Here is a 7,730-nt window from a genome sequence, read left to right on the forward strand (position 1 = left end):
AAAGGAATGGACAGAAATATAGCCAAATCATTGAAGTTAGTCACCAACGGAGAAGAAGAGAAAATTGACATATGGCTGGAAAATATCAAATGGAAGAATGATAGCATGAATCAACAATTGGATGAAGGAGAATAGTTCCTAAACTCTTGTAAACTACTGAAAAAGAAGGCCTTGGGGAATATACCAATCATTGTGGAAGGTATTCCTATTAGCGAGCACACTCAAGATCCAAACATATCTTCCATTTTGGAATGCATAGAGTTAAAGATCAGCACCAAACTTAGTGGTAAAAAAGGTTCAGATGCCAACATTATGATGGAATTGAGCACCGTCTCGGTAGCATTGGACTCTTTTATTCAAAACTTACCAAGTTACGTCCTAGAGTTGGATGAAGTTAGAAAGAGTCACGAGCTGTGCAAGCTGAAAATGTAGAGCTTGATCATCATCAAATACAAAACTTTTGCACATGCCATAAATCATTCAGATCATACAAGGAAAACCTAACTCAGCTACTCGTAACACCTACAGATCAAAGAGCAAGCACATGAGATATCAATGATTCAGTTGAGAGTTAGAAGAAAAAGTGTCTAAAGTTGTCTTAGATTACTTTTCTTGTATATTTTGTAAAGAGGTCAACTTTAGAATCAATTTTGGTTTTGATCAATGCCTTAACTTTTTCTAGTTGTAGTTAAGCATTGAAGTTAGAGTTGTAAAAGTTAGAGTTGGTTATGAACTATCTTTGGAGCAGTCCAAACTCTAACTTTTTGAGTAGATATGAACCCGAAAAATTGGTTATGCTAGAATAGATTATAAATTCCTAAAACTCATTGTAAAAGGGACTTTTTTGAACTTAGAGACAAGGGACACTTATGTTTTGATAGCAAGGCAATTTTTAGAAAGTGTTTACAAATCTTGTTCTTGTAATCAGCAATTTTCTTATGTTCTTGGTGCTAAGAAATAAAAGAAAGTATATTTTGCATTCTCTTTTCTACAAAATCTGAATTGTTGAAGTGTTGATTCTTTGTAATGATTATTTTCATGGTATGGTGGAAATAATCATGAATAATTGAATTAGCATTGTGTCGATAACTCTCAAGTGTAGTTCTTGTTTGTTTTCATTAGCAGTTTACATCAATTTGACTGAAGCATTGAAGTCATGTGGTGCATTCATCATCAATAGTTTCCTTTTCTATCTTCTAAGTTGTAATCGTCTTTATTTGAAAATCAAAATTATATATTACGAGAGTTGCCCCTCTAAATGTAGAGGAAGGTTGGATATCAAGGGCCTATCCAATTGTTGGAGAAATTGATTTTCCACACTTTTCATCGGGCTAAATCACATATTTTCTAAGTGACAAATCTGTTTACCAATATATTTTCGATGAATCTACTGGGGAGGTTGAACAAGAAAAATTGACAACTACTTGAGATGAAGCAAGATGGTGCTACCACATGAGAACTTGTTTCCATTTCTCCAACTGAATCTTGGCTTCCAAGACACCCAGGAAGACATCATTTTAGATTTGAACACACTTGCCTAGTGGTGTAGAAGAAGTGTTCAACATTATCAACAAGTAAGTCGGGTCTTAGAACAAGTTGAAGGATTTGGAAAATTCTTGAGAGGAATACCCATTGGACAAGAAGCATTTGTTGTTGAAAGAATTGCACAAGTCTCAAGAAGGAACAGACCAAATCCTATTCCAGCGCAACATTAGGTGAATGATAATCAATAATTGTGATATTGCTATCAGGATTTAACTATGTGATTTTTTGAGTCAAACTCATTGACCCATGTTTCACGAGTAGTGATTCAACATGAATCCATCTCTCATGAGAATAAATGGAACACTTAGCACTCATTAGATCTAGGTAATGCTCATAGGGGTGAAGGACCAGGACTTCCCGAGAGGTCACCCATCCCAGTACTACTCCAACCTGAGCACTCTTAACTACGGAGTTTCCTCCATGGTTAAACCCAAAGTTTGCAACCCCATTTGTAAAACCTTCACCAAGTGTTGTGCCTTATGAACCATTCATTAGAAAGCCCCTTAAGCTCATCAATTGATAAGTAGAAGATAATTTCCACAGCAAGTCAAATTGTGATATTGCTATAAAGAATTAACTGTGTGATTTTTTGAGTCAAACTCATTGACCCATGTTTCATGAGTAGTGATTCAACATGAATCCATCTCTCATGAGAATAAATGGAACACTTAGCACTCATTGGATCTAGGTGATGCTCACAGGGGTGAAGCACCAAGAGGTCACCCATCCCGGTACTACTCCAGCCTGAGTGCGCTTAACTATAGTTTCCTCCATGGTTAAACCCAAAGCTTGCAACCCCATTTGAAAAACCTTCACCAAGTTTTTTACCTTATGAACCATTCATTAGAAAGCCCCTTAAGCTCATCAATTGATAAGTAGGAGATAATTTCCACAAGTCAAATTGTGATATTGCTATTAGGATTTAACTGTGTGATTTTTTGAGTCAAACTCATTGACCCATGTTTCATGAGTAGTGATTCAACATGAATCCATCTCTCATGAGAATAAATGGAACACTTAGCACTCATTGGATCTAGGTGATTCTCATAGGGGTGAAGCACCGGGAGGTCACCCATCTCAGTACTACTCCAGCCTAAGCGCACTTAACTATAGAGTTTCTTCCATGGTTAAACCCAAAGCTTGAAACCCCATTTCCAAAACCTTCACCAAGTGTTGTGCCTTATGAACCATTCATTAGAAAGCCCCTTGAGCTCATCAATTTATAAGTAGGAGATAATTTCCACAGCAAGTCAAATTGTGATATTGCTATTAGGATTTAACTGTGTGATTTTTTGAGTCAAACTCATTGACCCATGTTTCATGAGTAGAAACATGAATCCATCTCTCATGAGAATAAATGGAACACTTAGCACTCATTAGATCTAGGTGATGCTCACAAGGGTGAAGCACTGGGACTTCCCGGGAGGTCACCCATCCAAGTACTACTCTAGCCTAAGCGCGCTTAACTACGAAGTTTCTTCACCACCAAAGGCTATTATTTCTCCTACGGCCTTTCAAGCTATGATCCTACTAGGTACCCTTGTTCCCATAGCCATCAATTTACGACCTTTGAACATCATTCTCCCAGCCATGGCACATCAAGCACCACAACCAATAGTTCCATGGGGAGTCGCGATTCATTCTTTAGCTTTACGGAATCAATTACATGACATGCCCACTTGATCCCGAAAAATTCTTCCTAAGTTTTCTAGAGATGGAAAAGTCACCATTGATCAACACATTAGTACATTTTTTACAGCAAGTGAGGTTCTTGCAATTCAATATGAAGATGTTTATGTTTATCTCTTTGTGGAAACACTCACTGACGTTATAGCTGAATGGTTCGGTCAGCTACCAGCTGGGTTAGTTACTTCATGGGAAACCTTGATTCAAGCTTTCGAGAGGAGATTCAAAACTATTGAAGATGAACATTTGCTTCTTTCCTAGTAACTCAAATGAAGAAAGAGATCCATGAGTCAATGCAAGAATTTATTACTTGCTTTAACCAGATGGTGATCTGAATTCCCATCAATAAAAGACCCATGAAAGAAAATCAAATGACCTTCTTTATCAGCGCTCAACCTTCTGATGTAAGCTTTCAATTACGAAGAGCGAGAGTTGTTAATCTAGTAGCCGTGCAAACTTTAGCCATCGAGGTAGAGGATGACTTATTTAGTTCAGGTAAATGGAGTCGTGATCTACAAAAAGAGAAAGGTCAACAAGCTCCCATCACTACCACTGACCCTCTATATCAAAAATTGGCTAATGATGTGTTACAAATTAAGAATCAGTTGCCCCACAATTCTCTATCTCTATATCAAGATATTCCAAGGAGGAATTATATGTCATATCAGCAGAACAAACAATCTAAATGGCTACCCAGCCAACACAAAGATTAGCCATCGAGCATCCTACATCATCCAATAATCAAATTGGTATGTGTGATTTCCACTTGACGACAGATCATGATGGTGCAAGTTGTCCTGAGATAGCCAGATTCATGCAAATGCATTTGGTAGGAGAGAAAGTAGAAGAATATGTGGCCCCTGAAGATACAACAGAGCCTACCTTTGGAACCTCTTCCATAAACTTTCTAGAATATGAATCAAATGGCGAGAAGGCTGAAGATATTAACAATCATTATTGCAATGCATCTACACCAAATTGGAGGCAGAGATTAGAAAAGAAGTGGGGTAAAGAAGCAAAAGATAAAGATACCAATGAAACTTCTAAGCGTATTTTGTTATGTAAGCATACTCCAAAAGACCCTTTGCAAATGAAGGAGATAGATAAGGCTAAGTATTCACCAATTGTTGAAGACTCTTTTGATTTTATTGATCATTATAAGAAGACCAAAGTTCAAATTTCTTAGTTGGAGTACCTGAAAGCCATTCCACATCAGCTAGATAGGTTGATTCAATTTGTTGGAAAAGGAAAAGGTTCGGCTAAAATTACTATCAACCATGAGTCAAGGGTTGCTCTGGAAGAGGAAAATCTGGAAGGTCTCGTGACCAAGGAAGAATCATTTGTTCCAACTTCTCTATCAGATAAACCTGATCTATTCTATGTTTACGTCTATTTAGTCAGTTGTAAGTTAAGCAATTGTATTATTGATTCTGGTGCATCTGATAGTGTTATGCCTTCAAAAGTTGACCATGCCCTAGATCTCTCTAAATAAACCATCAAGAAGAGTGTATTCTATGTGGGCAAAACAAGTTTTGCTAATTGGCTTGTTAAAAGATGCTCAAGTAGCTCTTGCAGCACATATAGAAAAGAAATTAAAATTGAATATCTTGGTTGTTGATATCCTACCCAGTTATGGGATGGTATCGAGCAGAAGTTTTTGCAAATATCTCAGAAGTGAAATCAAGATGGACATGTCTCATGCCCTCATCCTAATTGGAGATAAAAAGGTTAAACTCAATCCCGAGCCTAAAGCTAAATACATAGTCTTGAAATGTGATGACCCGAGGGCCAAAATATTATATGTTGATACCAGACATGGAACAGATATGATGAAATCTACTGAAAAGGATGTAACCGAGCCTCTTATGCTTGACATAACTAATGAATTATGGTCAATGTAGTTTGATGGAAGCTCTTCTTCTTTTGGTTTGTGTGTTAGGATGGTTTTGATGCCACCTAAAGGATAAAATTTCCCAAAGGCTTATAAGTTGGCTTTTGAAACCACCAATAATACCATGGAATATGAAGCTCTTCTACTCGGCCTCGAATATGCTAGAGAAAAAGGGATGAAACAACTCAAGGTATCGAGAGATGCAGAACTATTCGTTAATCAAGTCTGAAGGCAGTATCAAACAAAAAATACAAGATCGAAGGCCTATAGAAATAGGGTGTGGGATGAGATTGAGCATTTTGATGCTTTTTCTTTATCAGCTATTCCTCGTGACTAAAATTCCAAAGCAAATAAAATGCTAATGCTATATTCAATGAAGTTGATAAACTACTTAAAGCAAGGATTATCTACCCTATTCACCATTCAATGTAGGTAGCCAATATTGTCCCAGTCAGGAAGAAGAATGGTGAGATAAGGATATATGTTGACTTCCAAAATCTAAATCAGGCATCACTTAAGGATAATTACGGGCTCCCTCTCATGGATCATATTTTGTAGTTGGTATTTGGTTTTGAACTCATGTCAATGTTAGATTGTTTCTCTGGTTAGAATCAGATCACTGTTGTGCCATAAGATCAACATAAAATAGTCTTTACCACTCCATTGGGTATGTTTGCCTACAATCATATGCCTTTTGGTTTGATAAATTTTGGAGCCACCTTTCAACGAGCAATGGATCATTCATTTGTAGATCTCAAGAATAAGATCATCGTCATGTACCTTGATGACCTTGCAGTGTTTTCTAAACAAAGAAGAGATCATGTGCATCATCTGGAGTTTGTCTTGCATTGATGTCGAACCCAAGGCATCTCATTGAATCCTAAGAAGTCTATTTTTGGAGTGATAGAAGGAAAACTACTTGGACACATTGTCTCTAAAGAGGGTATCTGAATAGACCCTGAGAGGGTGAAAGCTATCCAATAGTTATCACTTCCAATGAGTAAATCAAGGGTCAGGTCTTTCTTTGGGCATATAAATTTCATAAGGAGATTTGTGCCAAACTTCTCCAGAATTACACAGTCGATTGTGGATATGATGAAAGGGAACATAAGTTTTAAATGGACAAAAGAAGGTAAGGTTTCTTTTAAACAAATTAAATTTGTGATTGCTAACGCCCCTACCACTTCTTATCCAGATTTTTCTAAAAAAACATTTGTATTTTATGCATCTGAAAACACTTTATCTACTATACTCACTCAACCTGACAAAGATAATGTTGAGGCCCTAATAGCATTCATGAGTATCCCTCTTAAGAAACATGAATTGAAATATTCTTTGATTGAAAAGAATGCATATGCTCTAGTCAAAGTAGTGAAACAATTTAGGTTTTACATCCTAAACTCTCACTACAAGGTATTTGTTCCTAATTCGACAGTAAAGACTATTCTAACATAGCAGGAGATCGGTGTAAACAAAAGAGCTTCTTGGATAGCTAAAGTACAAGAATATGATCTCGATATCAAACCTACAAAGCTTGTCAAAGGAAAGGGTTTTTGTAAAGCTATCATGGAAGGATCTTCCTAGAATGAAGAAGAAACATAGAAAGAAATACCATTAATTCTATTCATCAGTAATGTCGATAATTAATTTTCCAATATGACTTGTTTTCTAACATATGGATAAAGTCCAACTCATCTATCAACCAAAGAAAAGAGGACCCTAAAATTGAAATTTATGAAGCACATTATTTGGGGTGATATGTTGTACAAAAAGGGAATAGATGGTACCTTCTTGAGATGTGTGGATTCTGATCAAAGAAAGGAGTTGCTTCAAATCTTTCATAATGAAGCATGTGGAGACCATTTCTCTACATGGGTAATGGCCTATAAAATTTTGAGAGACTAATTTTACTGGCCTAGAATGTTCAAAGATGCAGAATGGGAGAAGAAATGTGAATCTTGTCAATATTTTTAAGGAAGAGTTCAATTGGCAGCACTCTCATTGAAACTAGTGGTGATTGAAGAACCCTTTCAACAATGGGGTCTGGACTTTATTGGTCCTATCCATCCTTCATCCACTGCTAGGCATACTCACATTCTAATGGCAACTGATTATTTCACCAAGTGGGTGGAAGCCATTCCAGTAAAGAAAACAACTTCAGATGTGGTGTGCAGTTTTATCAAGCAGAATATTTTGGGGTGAGGTTCAGGGTTCCTAACAAGATTGTTGTTGACAATGCTACAAACTTCTCATCCCAAGAAATGTCTATCATATTCTATCAATATGGAATCATACTCTCTCATTCCTTCGATTATTTCACACAAGGAAATGGTCAAGCAAAATCAAGCAATAAAAATAGTATATCCATTGTGTGGAAATTGATAGATGTCAATCAAAGATCTTGGCACAAACACTTGTATGATGCACCATGGGAAAATCGTACAACTAAGAAGAGGGTGACAAGGTTGTCCCCCTTAGAGATTCTATATGGAACCGAAGCAGTTTTCCATCTCCCTCTGGAGTCATCTACTTTGAAGTACAAAATGTTATTGAGAATCATGAATTCAGAAATGCTCTTGAAAAGAGAATATTATATTTGACTAAACTA

This window comes from Cupressus sempervirens, chromosome 6 (assembly GCF_028749045.1).
Source record: "Cupressus sempervirens isolate cs-2001-9-10 chromosome 6, ASM2874904v1, whole genome shotgun sequence".
NCBI classification, from domain to species: Eukaryota; Viridiplantae; Streptophyta; class Pinopsida; order Cupressales; family Cupressaceae; genus Cupressus; species Cupressus sempervirens.